This window comes from Contarinia nasturtii, unplaced genomic scaffold (genome assembly GCF_009176525.2).
Source record: "Contarinia nasturtii isolate CC-2019 unplaced genomic scaffold, AAFC_CNas_1.1 Cnas_scaffold_1240, whole genome shotgun sequence".
Lineage (NCBI taxonomy): Eukaryota > Metazoa > Arthropoda > Insecta > Diptera > Cecidomyiidae > Contarinia > Contarinia nasturtii.
In genome coordinates, this window is record NW_022198581.1 from 6,199,130 (window position 1) to 6,213,676 (window position 14,547).

The 14,547-nt window shown below is 33.9% G+C and overlaps 1 protein-coding gene across 1 annotated transcript in view; it reads left to right on the top strand.

Moving 5' to 3' along the window:
- The window catches only part of LOC116345078 (heparan sulfate glucosamine 3-O-sulfotransferase 5), a 77,193-nt gene that overhangs the window by 17,762 nt on the left and 44,884 nt on the right, over positions 1 to 14,547 (top strand). Inside the window, exon 2 of the mRNA XM_031774124.1 lies at positions 10,904 to 10,965. The gene's annotated coding sequence lies outside the window, so the exon portion shown is untranslated. The remainder of the gene's footprint in view (positions 1 to 10,903; positions 10,966 to 14,547) is intronic.

The following is a 14,547-nucleotide window of genomic DNA, read 5'->3' on the forward strand; positions in this document are numbered from 1 at the left end:
TCGTCATTATCATTTGATATTCTATAAATATCTTACTTCTTATGCCAACGACACGTTAAAAGTATTGAAACGTGATTAGATTACAACATTATTTATTTATTATGTATTGGACGGAATGTGAAGTGAATGCATTTTTCAATCGACGCTATGAAGTTCGAAGAAACATACTTGAACCATGAGTTCATCAATTTAATTTTACCAATTTCATTCTATTAGCAATGAAGATATGCGGTGGCAAAAGCATGAATAAAAATGCACACTTTTTGCGCTTGACATTTTCATTTGATAAATTAGATACTACAAACTCAAGTAGAAAAATAATCGGTTTATAGTCTCTATGCGGTTTCTCTAAGGCTTTGCTCACACATGAGAACAGTTCAAAGTGTAGCATTCGAGCAGCTTTCGACTCGTTACGTCCACCATTTTGGCCATCTTCATCAATCTTTGTATTTATTTAAGTTTCAGTCGTCAAAGTTGTTCTTTCTTTTCTCAATCGTACATACTCGGTGTATGTTTATTGAATAACACATGTCAAACGCGATTCAATGTGACAAGTGGAGATACAAATTTTTTCTGACCGCTCATTTTATGATTCATCAGAAAACAACTAAGAGCATGATAGAAACAGCGAGAAAAATATCGAAGGAAAAGAGAACAAAAAATATATGCACACAAAGAGATAGAATTCACATACAAATTACCAAAATGGATTCGAACATATTATACTTGCGTGCATTTTATTTTCCAGTGAGAAACGAACGATTCAAAATTGTGTGAAACTTTTTCAATTCATTTAATGATGCCTGTAAACACGCATATGCAATGTACATTCAGATTTTGGGCCTTTATTTTTCGTAATTCGCTGTCGGTAATTGACAGCGTTCGCTCCACTGTCTTCTCTCTCGCTCTCTATTTATTTCACACAATTTCATTACATTCACTTTTCCCTTTGTGTTGGCTCTTCCGTATATAACATTTAATTGATTTTGATTGTTGTATAGTCACATTTGTTATTGCCAAACAAAACGGAAGAGAAATGTGGTTAAACAACGTCGCAATTGAAAATTTGCTTTCAATTCTGGGGTTGCGTTGTTTTTTTTTAAATATAAAAAGAATGCTTTGTATTGCCTAGCATAAATACAATCAATATGTAGAAATTTCCTTGAAAGTTTCAATAGTCTGCGACTTTCGTCGGAGTTTTGTACTTTTTCGCTAATGCTATGCTTATTTTGTTTGCTCTTGAAATTATTTAACTTTGTTACAAAAGCAACACAATCGCAAGCGAACGAAATGGCTGTGGAACCGAGTGAAATCTTTCACCATCGGCACACTGCCGTCGATATATCGTACTTCATAAAGTTGTTGTTGTTGTTGTTATTTTGTTAATTCGTTTTCGGTGCCAGTTGTTTCATTCGAATAAATTCAAATTAAAGTAACTTCATTTGCAATATTTTAAACGCAATTTGTGGTATTATTGTTGTTATTTTGTATGTAATAATACATCATTATTGAGAGTATTTGTTTAAAACTTTCTTCACTGTAAAACATCGAATTTAATTTTAAAACAAACACTAAAGGCCATTGTCAACACAAAAACAGAAATCAAATTATAATTATTATAAGTTCATATTTGACATGAGTTCACAAGTTGAACATACATCATCATCTGAATTTGCCCTGAAGTAATTTTCACCAAATCAAATTACAATAATTTGCTGTCAATATGCAACAGTGAGAAACCGAGCAAGAAAAATAAGATTGATTATAACCAATGAAATTAATTAATGTTAATATTGAACGTGCATTGTTTGGTATGTGCGCCTGTTGAAATGAAAATTTCTGTCAAAAATCAATCAGTGGTCTGTCTATGGCTTTTTGTACAATGAACATGAAATGACATTTTCAAAATGTTAATCTGTGACCAATCAAATTTCAATCAATACGATATTACTTATGTGTCTACTTCAATTAATTTCCCAAAAAACACCATAACTGTTCTAACTTCCATTTAAATTTTCGCCTTTATTAATGGTTCTTGCACACAATTTGTTTCAATGCTTCGAGTGAAACATGTAGATAGTTTTGGGTTCGTTTAAAAGAAAGGTCTCTTAAGAAATGAAAAGGACCAAAGAGAAAAAAAAAAAGATTTTTTTCTATAAAAGAACCGACCATTCTGCTTTATGGAGCATAAATTTTAAACAAGCGAAAAGTTCTAGGAAATTACGTTTTTGTCTTTATTCATAGAGGTCATTTGAAATATATGTGAAATTCAAAAGCATATCTGGTCATAATTGATAGTAAATGCATACAAAACATTATGTCGACCATGTCGAATGCATTATTTTGACCAGTCTATGTGCAATGTGCATGAACTATGTTGTACTAGTCATATTCTGTCATTTGGAAAATTTGTAACTTAGTACAGAGTTCACTTTGAGCAATTTGATTTCGTGAGTAAATCCAATTAGCATTTTCGATGTCAAGTAATATTTCTCTTCGGATTTCTTCTACTATGATGGCATATTCAAACGTGTTTCATTCCTCCTCGTTCTCTCTCTCTATTTCTTTTGTATTTCGTCTAGTCCTTGGTAATAGCACTTCTAACTCACACTTTCTCCCATTCGTTCTTTTTGTTTCCACCTTCTGTTCCTCGTATTAATAAAGGCAAATGTGCTACAATATACTACTGTATAAATGAAATTTGTTTGAATTTCACGCTTTTCGTGCACATTTACTATGCAAATGGCTTTTTAAGGAAATTCATCGTCTACTTTAAATGGAACCTAATAAAAAAACCACAAAATTATATAATTCACATAGGCCAAATCTGAAGTTCTTTAGTTTTTTTCTTTTCTGCGGCGATATTCACTGCATTCATCATCATCATCGTCGTCTTGACCAAAAAGCCAAATTTTTCGTGGTGTTTTTTTTTTTCTTTTTTTCTCAGTCATAAAAAGCCTCGTTTTATCCATGCGCAAATAAGTTTTCCGTAAGGGAATTATGGCTTTGATATGATACAGCCCAAAACACTTTTGCGAGTTGAGCATGCACTTGTGGATCACCTCATTTGCACTGTAAAAGACCGATAAAATTCAGCGAAAAAACACACACCGAAAACGTGATTTAATGTTACCATTCAAAATGACTTGGTTAATTCTCTGTGAGTTGATTTCTACTGACACTCCCACACACACACACAAAATTAAAATCATAAATAAACTTTTCTGATTGTTTCGAACCATTGTTGCCAAAGCATGTTCCTTTTTCATCATTAACTTCCACTCATTCGGCCCTTATTCGACACAAATACATCATAAATATTTTTATCACTGTTTTCATACGATTCATGTGTTTGGTTGTGGGTTGCATTTTAAATCTAATGCCGTTCATTTCAAAAGTTTTTGGCGATCTCATTTGATGTGCTCTCATGCATTTAGTTTGTGGTTTTTTCCTTGGGATTTTCATATATCGACATAAATACTGTATATTGGATTCTCTCTATTGCAATTTGTCCCAATTGAGTTAGAACAATATCATGTGTACCGCGGTGTTATTTGAGCTCTTCTCTTATAATTGAATATTTTATATTTGCAAATGAACACCGCTACTTGAAAGTAAGATAATTTAAATAATACCTCATTTTCCTATCATCGTAAAATATCAGTTTTCAGCGTATTTCGACAACTTGTTCAATGCATTTTGCAAAGTTATAGACATATTTCTGAATTTACTTGGATATTCGGTTGAGCTAGGAATTTCGCCAGACATCGAAGTAAATACCGCTGTAAATTGGTGGTTTACAAAATCTTGGCATAGAACACACATAATTTGGTGTGTATTCATGTAACAAAAACCGAATTCAGAACCACACTGGAAAATGTTTTTTTTTTTTTTTTTGTCTAGCATATTGTATGAAACACCAAACATTCACTGAAGTGCGCTCTAGAGCTTCCTTTTCGTGATAAGCCTTTGTAAGCGTTTTTGTCTGCCGCTGTAAACGATTCTTGTATTTGTTGATTTTATTTTCGTGTTCGTGTTGTACACCATGAATTCCTTTATCTCTCTTCATAATTCTCTTCAATAAAAAAAATATTCTGTTATGCTTGTCTCTCGCGCATTTTATATGCGTGACAGATTGCGTGTTTTGCAAAACCATTTTTTTTTCCTGCTGAAAACTGTGTGTAGCAAAAAAAGCACACCAGAAAACAAGACGAATCTACTACATGTTCGATAAATATAAACAGATTTAAAATTTATTTTTCTGCTCGACTTTTTCAAGTCCAAATCAAAATGGGGAACAACGCGGAAAAGAAATGTATTGCGAATGTGTGTGTGTGTTTTTGTGTCTCGGAGCTGTTGAGTTTCATGTTTCTTATGGAAGACGTGATTGTGTTGCCGTGAAGCACGCATTGCATTTCACATGAGCCAATTTCACATATTCATTTTCATTTTTGCTGATATATTTTGGCATTGGCTTCACATTTCGTTTTTGCTTGCCGCTACACAAGGCTGACAAAACCGGGTTGATTATGGTTCTTGTTCATTGTATCATGTTTTTCGCCATACATTTTTGTTTGCCTTGTTTAGCGAACATCTTTATCGAATTGGTTTTTAAATCGCTTTGGGATTATGTGAATTATGCGATTGTGTGCTAAGCGGGAAATTCACTCATCGTAAATACGTTATGCGATGGCAAACATGTTCTCTCTCTCTCTCTCGCTCTCTCTCTCTCTCTCTTGGCAAATCTGGCTGATGAAGTGAAACAAAACCTATCAACCTGTTAAAGTTGATTCACATATACGCATTAGCACACATACAAATACATGATGCAATGTGAATATTGTTATACCGAAGGCAATATTCGTCTGGATAGTCGCACACCGCACACATTTCATTTCACTCGAAAAAAAAGAGAAGTGAAACAGATGAATCTTGTTTAGGTCATTGTTTAGCAATGAATTTCGTATGATTTCGTATTTTTCAACGGCAACATCGTCCATCCCCCACAGCTTAACGCCTATTAAATTTTTCATTGAATGAAGCACAGAAACAATGAATTTCGGTCTGATTCCGTAAACAGTGAGCACCACCACAAATCTTCTGTGACAATTTTTGCGATGAAACGAAACGACAAACGAGTAAATCCAAGTTTAATTACATAGGCACAGCGAATTTAACAATGTTGATGACGGTAGATAGCCGAATAATGGATATATTAAAAATGTCGTGCGGTTTTCAGTATTCTTTGTATGAACACAAAAAAAAAGTCGTTCATGAAAACCGGAAGAAGGTATACAACGTTCACTCTAATTGTATCCGAAAAGGAAAACACCCTCTACGAACAACGAGAATACAAAAGATGAGTAAAAGATAATGTTATGTTTCGTTTACGATTCATGATTTAGCACCCGTACATCCATCCCCCCACCACCACCGAAACATAACATTTAACAAGGAAAATTATGTATTGCTTAATATTTTTTTCTTGTGGTTCTTCGTTGTCAAATTCACGGATTTTGTTTTTATTTCGGCGTTCATTTTTTTTTCTTCCGTTAAATCAAAACAATGTAGTGCGTGCACGGCCTACACACAAAAATCAAGCCACGCATAGCAACAAACACACACACCATCACCGCATTCATGACATATGAGTGTCAACGTCATCGTCGTCGTCGTTCCATCTACTTTGCAATTTGGAGTGTCGAGTGTCCCCCGTTTTACGGTATCGCATTGTTTATGGAAATTACGTGAAACCACCATTATATCATTGAATATATGTGTATATATGAAAAAATCGCGAAAAGCTCAAGCTTTTATGATAATAACATCCGCGCTAACCAAACAGTTCGAACAAGTAAATGCGCGTATCGCACACGCTCTTCGTAATAACTTACAGTTTATACATTTCGCTCAAATTTGTTGTTGATGATTGAGAAAAGTGATAGCACACACAGACACATACACATACACAATGCATATAAGCTGCAAACACTAGACGATTCATATTTTTTTGTCAATTTACATAACTCATATTGCAATCACAAATAAAATCAGACCGTGCGCACAGAAGGAGAAAATGAAAGAGATATAGAGAAATCGATTGTGTTATTGAATGTGCATAAATTTTGAGCTCGTCAATTTCATGAATTATGTTTTCAGAGCAGTAAAATAAAACATATATGTTTAATTTATGCAAATACGTCGATATATATTATGGGGCCGATGACTTTTTTTCCAGAGAGAAAACGAGAAAAGAGAGAGATCCAGAGAGATGTATAAATTGTAAATGCAGAGAATGAATGTATATGTTTGATGAGAGAATATGATGTTAAGTAAAAGCTAAAGGTAAAGTAGAATGAATATGGTATATAAATAGGAGCTGGTGTACACAACATACTCAAATAAATCGTGTTTATGGAGTGATACATATCCGATGCACACAGCAGAATAGTCCATCGGACACAGAGAAAAGAGAGACGAGAGATAGTGCAAATATAAACCATGATAAGAACAAACTACAAAATCATGGACAATTCGCCCAGACTATAGCACATTGGATATATTATCGCGAATGAAAGCAACCATAAGCAAAAACAAATACCACGGAATGACAAAACATACTAAAAAAATGCACATCAAGACTTTTTTTTATTGTGGCCCAGTTGAACTCAATCTTGGAGCATTGCGAAAGCATCATACTCGCTCGTTCTCTCTCTCTTTTTTACGTCTTTCTTCGTTCTTTTCACTCATACAATTCTGCTGCAAAGAAAAACAACAACCATAATATAGCGCACCTGCATCTGCAAAACCATATATTACCTATATATTATACGTACGATATACTGGTTCAACTTCTTAATTCTTTTTAGTTAACTCATGATTATGGTTTTTATTTGTGTTACAAGAGTGATATAAAACTGTGGTTTTATTGAGCCTTGGTTGTATGACAAATGTGAGTTAGTATTTGTACTGTGTGTGGGTATATGTGTAAGGTCGCCTGTATGCCACTTACAATGAGCATCATCTTCAATGCTATTGGTGCTACCATTGTAAGCGCGATAAATGACTCTAACGCCAACCGATAAACAGACAAGTTTTATGATAAAGTTATATTTGAGCGTTTCGAATGATGTACGATTATTGTGGATTTTGTCCGTTTATTATCACGGATCCTAAGTCGAAATGCTTTTTCGTCGGTTTTTGCCGTTTCCAAATCAATAAAAGTCAATTCAATATATTGTGTCTATCTATTCGCGAAAGGATAGCGTGATGATGGTTCTTGTTTTTTTTCCTCTCTCTTCTTCTTGTGAGTGTGCGCGCGTGTGTGTTCGGTTTATTTTGTCTAGACTGGAGAAATTGAGCGCAAAGGTTCATTCGCAGTTGTTGAGAATTTATTTTGATTTTGATGACATAATCCTTTTAATACAGATCAAAAGGAATACCACAACAACAGCATATATAAAACGCACATATGAAAAAAGCGCACACACAATTTTCGGTTGCATTTACAGCAAAATATAGATAGAAAATAGAATGAAACGTTTGCTACAGCGAAAAAAAAGCGTCAACAACATGGATAAAAATAGAATTTACAACTCAAATGACGAACACAAAGCGATATAATGTCTATGGATAAAATACAAAAAAAAATCCCTATTCAAACGTTCGGGTCATGGTGTGGTATGGTTTCTTTTTATACATTGGCGACAGCGACACGACTTCAACAATGTGTGCTTTGCATTAACAAATCGAAAGCGAAAATCAAATGCAGCGTATGAGCATTGTACAAATATAAAAAAAGGGTACACATTTATGCAGCTGTTGCATACATAATCATTGTGTGTGTATGCCATATTTTACCAAAATGCTTGGCAACATCGAAATACACGATTTGACAAAATGGATGTTTTCATGTGTGCAAACAGTTAATGTAGCCGATCAAATCTAGGACGATTTATATGTCCCTTTCAGTTTTATTACTGTTATTATAATTAGCTCAAACAGTCTCTCCATCTTTGGTTGCTCTTTTTTTTCACATAATCTTCTGAAAAAATCGCATTCAAAAATGTTATGTGTCTAGTAGAGACACTGTCTACCCATTTCTGACGATTGGACCGACATTGAATGTATCCAAGTTGTTTAGAATCTTTTGTTGATTGCCAAATGTCATCGCACACAATTGATGAAACGGAAGAAGAAAAAAAAACGGACAGAAAATAAACGCAAGAGAAAGAACAATACAAACGAATGTGTATCGGATTTATTATCACAACATCGACATTGGCAATGAGTGTTTGTGTTCTGTGTGCCATGCTTCTCTCTACTTTTATATGATTATTATTACCATTTGTTTCGTCACACCGTTTCTAATGACATGATGTGCACTCGTCGCAACAGCATTCGAGACGCTGACATCCGGCTCTTTTATCCGAAGTTTTCATCGTTGCTTTATTCTTTTGCTCATTTTTTATGTCTTTTGCCATTTTGTTTCAATCATTTCAATTGATGTACGAGCGTTCAAATTCATGTGAATTCGCTCTCTCTCTCTTTCTCACAATTTTGTCGCAATGGTTTGTTATTCAAGCCCAAAACAATAACCATTCCATTGTTTGTTGTCGTTGATTGTCAAATGATATTATTGTTTATCGTTATCGTTATCGTTGGTATTATAGCTGGTGTTTGGTGTTGTACCATCGTTACTGCTGCTGTTGCTACTTCTTCACAAAGTCTAGAGAATGCGTTTTATTCATTTGAAATATTCCGTGTGGATTTGGATTTCCAAAATGCTTCAGCTCAACCGCAACAACAGGCATTTCACTTAAATAAATAAACAGTATTTATTTCGGCTGAAGATTACTTGCTCGCTGAACTTCGTGTTGGCCATAAATTCCTTATCCTTATTACACAAAAAAAGCACGAAAAGCTCGTTTTTTTTCATATGTTGGCTGTTGCTTATTTACGCCTTTTCTCTGTTCTCTCGTTTTTCGTTATTCCCTGCGTGTAATGTCAATCTTCATATGTTTAGCTGTCGTCTGAATATTGTTTTGGAACTTTTTTCGGGCATTTTCTCACTTTTTAACATGGACATTTGATTTTTTTTCGATTTACACATATTTTCTTTTTCTTTCTCTGTCTTCAAATTCTCCGACGAAAAAAGATAATTGTTATCTGAATTGAACGCTCGTTTTGAACGCAATTATTTTATTCATGGTTTTTGAAAACGTTTCGGTTGAATGAAATCATTAGTTGTATTTGACATTTGAGCAGTGGGGGTGCACTACAAAAACTCACTATAATTTCATGTCGATTTTGTTAGTTTGGCCGTGTTCACATATGAACATTGCACAAAAGTCAATTCAGTCGAACCCAATGTTCCCGTACTACTTTTTTTTCTTCTCTACACTGTGTAGTCTTGAAACGAAAAGCACACACACAATAGGGCGGGCCGATTCAAGAAAAGAAAGTTTTTGTTTCGGCATTCCTGAATACATTAATTTCGCAATAGAGTGCATCGAAATTTTGATGAGAATGCTATGCAACTTCAATTTTACTTTATTCATTAATTTCAATAAGTTTCTCAGTGAAATGTTTTCTTCAGTGAAATATCTCTACACTAACCTTCTCTGATTCTTGTGAATATACGCTCAAAATCTAGGGGAAATTATCTATTCGCGCATTTATATCATACGATGATTCTGGAGAAAAATGTATGTGTTCCGAAAATATTCGCAGAACAAACGCATAATGCGGCTCAATGTTTCAAAAAAAAAGATACCAATTTAATATTTTCACTTTGCATATTTTACCAATTGTGCATTGAATGCATTTGTCGAATATTCGCAGAGAATATATGCAAATTATTCTCAAAACACATGGTATTCAAAACCCCTAGCTCAAAATCAAATCTCAAACAATGTCACCACCGAAATGTTGCAACTTGTGCGATTTTATTAAATTATATAAATTGTTGGTCTGCCAGAGACGTTTTACTTTCAGCCATGTTTCTCTCTGCACTTTCTCCTTAACAAATGTAACAGCAGTCGTACACATACTGATTTCATGTATTACATTTTTGGGTTTGCATTTGAAGAAAAAAACACATTGTACATTTTAAAAGTATTCGATTCGACAAAATGAGACGTGTTTTATTTTCAAACGATACATGTTTCTGGTTAAATGCATTTTTGCCTGAAGAGTTATAAGCAAAAATGCAAATCGTTTAATTTATGATAAATACAATTTTGGCCCGAATGAATTGCATTTTAATGCATGGATGTACAAACATTAAGTGAAAAAAGCACGAATTGTGCTTAACAAAATTAATTTTCGGACTTTTTGTCCAAATACACACACACACACTTGCTGCCACTATTTTTCCGATAATAATTTTAATGCTTTTTTTTTAATAAATGAACAATCCGAATGTGAATATGGATTGTAGAGAAACACCTAGGTGATACCTAAAAAAAGGGAGAAGTGTAAGCATTAAGCAAGTATATGAATACAAGCATTCCGTTTGGGCGTCACACATTTTGTGTGATTATCATGCAGCAATGAATTTGCGTGTCAAATAAGAGAAATCGATTCGCAATGGATGAATAGTATCGTCCGCACGCGCACATACTCAACAAAAAAAAAGTTTCACAACTATGCTCATTAATTCAGTGCTAGTTGATGTTGTTGCCATTGTTATTTTTATTCGGAGTGTTGACCCTTTTTTTACACAACGTAAAAATTGTTATTTCATTCCGACAATTAATTCAATAAGTTTCATTTTATATTTTGCATATGTTGATGTATTTCTATGTTATACGTATATGTATGTACTCGATTTATTTTCGCTAAACTTTTTTTTATTATAACACGCTCAATGACCTAACTACTTTTATTTTCCTTTTTTCAGAGAAATACACATGAAAAAAAACAACAACAACAACAAAATGAAAACAATATTGTGTGCAAACGGTAAGTCTATAATGCTTTTCTGATTGTGTATTGTGATAATGAAGTGGAAAATAAATCTGCTTTCGGCATTGCACTAAATAAAATTCATCGATTTTTATCGCTTTAAATTATTCATTCGTGCACGTGTGTACTGTGGTAGCACATGGAAGCCAAGCAATGGATTTCACTTTTTATTTTGAACAAAAAAAAAACCAAAGAAAAAAATCGCAATGAACAATATACACGTTTCAAGTGTTTCTGTCTACAGCTGCTGATACAAAATATACGGAAAACCATGTTCACTGGTTTTGGCAAAGAATCTTCATTTCGTTGTGAAGAAGAGCAATAATAAAACAAATTCGATTAAATTCGCTCTGGCGAAAATCAAACAAAACCAATGTGAATTAACAAATGGTTTTGGCTAAGACAATGAATTATCTTTGGTGGACGACCACTTATTTACAATATAACATTCATGGAACGAAATGAAAATCGAAATGAAATGAAAATCAAAAATTTGATAATAATCTAAACATACAAAATGGATTTATTATACACTATTGAAAATGTGAAATCGATGCAGGTTACTAGTTTCACCATGAATTTCATACAAATTGGCTTATTCAGATTCAGAACATAAAATATACATTCTCTCCGCTTTGTTTTGCTCTACATTTTCCATTCACTTGAACTTCATTGGTTTCACCAGTGTCGACTCTTTTGACGCGAAAGGCGTGCCCAAAGAAACGTTATAATTTATTATTGTCGTTAATTAAAAAAAAAAACGAAAAAAATGTTTGTCATCGGGTTACGAAAGACAGTTCAATGTCTGTTTGTATTTTTGACTTTTCTCGTTATTGTGTTTTTAAATGGCAATACAAATGTGAACAAGTCAATTCAAATTCATGTTTATTCAGTGTACTATATGCATTGTGTAACCTTCAAAAATCTGCATAAACATGTGCAACGGGCCGCACAATGCTCGACTGTACAAAGTGAGATAGATAGAGTGTGAGAGATAGAGAAAGGCATCAAAGGATTCATAGTAGCATACGAATGGATAGCGGATGGAAAAATCGGTGAAGGTCAATGAATCTGTTGGTTTTTTTTTGATGTTGTATGAGAATGTAGGTTTACTTCGGCTAGTTTCGCTTATTTCGACGATTTTCAATCGATTTTTTATTATTGAAATTTGTAGCTCAATTTATCTGAATATCTCTATCTTTTTCCATATCTCTATCTCTATGTTATTCCATTCGAAGGACGTTCGAGTTTTTTTTTTCTTCCCTTTCATTTATATGGAAAACGATTAGGAAACCGTACTATCTGAAACTGATTAATATTTATATAGTTCAAATCGAATGAAAGTGGTATATTTCTTTAAATTAATGTTAATTGCCCATCGTTAGCGAATCATGTCGGTCTATTTCGACATTTTCACTCCATATAAATCGAAAGCTTTTCCCTCCTCCCTTCGCCGCCATCCACTCATAAATCCATCTACCGAATAGCTTCGTCTACAACAAAACATCATCAATATTATCAGCAGACGCTGCAGCTATAAATTATGACGAGCCTGTGAGCCATCTTTTACTTTCATGCTATTGTTTTTTCATGCTAGTTTGGATTTCTGAATATAGTCTGGGCCGTGCGAATCGATTGCAAATTAATTCTTTAAAATTGATTGTTCGCAGTGTGTATTTTGCATACAAATTATGTTATTCATCATCAATCTGGACTAAAATGGTTCTGTATAAGTGCTTACGTTCCCGTGCTCGCAATCTCAATCAATATCATATTTTAATGAGTTGTTCTTTTAAAAAAGAAACCAAATCTTTTTAATGTTTATTTTTACTTTTTTTTATGTTTTTGACTCCCTCATTCCATTTTGTAGATTGTGTCTGTTTCGGGCATAACCAAAAAATCATCACCGTTTTCAAACGCAATGAAAAACCAAACAATATGTGTATTTGATGTGTTGAATATTCACTTCATTTAAATGCCAACGATTCAAAGCGGTAAAAAGTGTGAGTGAGTATGTGTGTGCGTTTTTTTTTGTTGGTTTTTGCAACTTGATCGAATGTCGTTGTGTGGCCTGTAGACATTACGTTGCTTGCTAGAGGATTTGGTGTGGTGAATATAATAGGTCGAAGAGTACATCGTTATATCGTCTGCATTATATGCTTGTTTTCTATCGTATTTATGCAATATGTTAATATGGTGTGTTCAAAAATTGCCCATGACTGGAAAGTATGCATTTTACGAAAAATAGAATTAAAAACACTGTGACCGGTCGGATGAATATGGTTTGTTTGTTATTTTTGTGTATGACTGTATAATATACATATTTGGTATAGTTGCTCTATGCATCAACTTGTTCCAGTTACTTGTGCCTTTTATTTCAACATTAACTTGGTTCATTTTGTCTTTAACTTTTTTCAGTGTTTGCCATTCTATATGCAATGCATGCGTGTATGTATATATGCTCTAATATTTTTCTTCACTGTTTGCCATAGTTGCTCCTTTTAACCTCTCCATTTTCGTTTACGCCATTAACCATTTTCAGTGTTTGTGGTATTGTCGTACAATATTCGCATGCTGCACACCGTTAGTTGTTTACTCAAACGGAAAAGGGTTTTTCGGATCACTTTCCCATTTTGTTCGTCTCGTCTTGTTTTTCTTTTAGCTCGCTTCTTTTTGCATCTTCCTTCTGTTCTGAGTACTGTGGTACTGTGACGACGACGACACACACACACAAACGCAACTGAAATAAATGAATAAATAAATAAATGAATATGCAGGCCCAACAAGACAAAAGTGTTCGTTGTTGTGTTGTTGTTTTTACTTCTTATTCAGTTTATTTCATTCTAAATTATGGAGGAGAGAGAGAGCGCGCGCCAGTCAAAAAAGCGAGAGCGAAAAAAAGTGAGCTGTTATCCAAACATCTGTTCTCGACTATGTTTATCATAAAATACGTACATAAATAAATGCGCGAACTTATAAAGGTTGTCTCCTTTTTTATTTCATGTGCATTTATGTAGCCCATTATGCCGAATGTGCGGACGTTGCTGTTGCGTTTGCATCGTTCTCGTTGTCGTCATCAAATTGCTGCGACACATAAACTCTTAAAAATATAATTAACTTTAGCACTGTCTAAGTGCTTCACAGCATGTGTTTCGTTCGCGTTACTTGCTGTCGTTTTTTTTTCATTCAAAGTCCTGGTTAAGTTTCTCGTAAATAACAACACCGACAAACGAGGAAAAATTGAGTGAAAAAAAAAAACATTTATTTGACTAAATCCCGGACTCAAACAAGTACGAAGCAAGATTTGGCTATTGTGTATTTCGATGGTGTTTCTTTTCATTCTCTCTTTGAATTTGATTCATTTCTCGACATTTCAAGCTGTGTTTGCTTGAAACATCTGAACTTTCGACGAAGTTGCATACTCTAATAAAAAAAAACTCTTCGTCAAAATCCATTTCGTACGCTGTTTGAAGAATGAGAAGAGAAAAAAAGCATAACGCTTGTGTTGTTAAACTGGTTAAAATTGTTTTCGTTAGAATCTTAGCGCTTTGTATCCCTTTTGATTGAATTTGTTTTCAA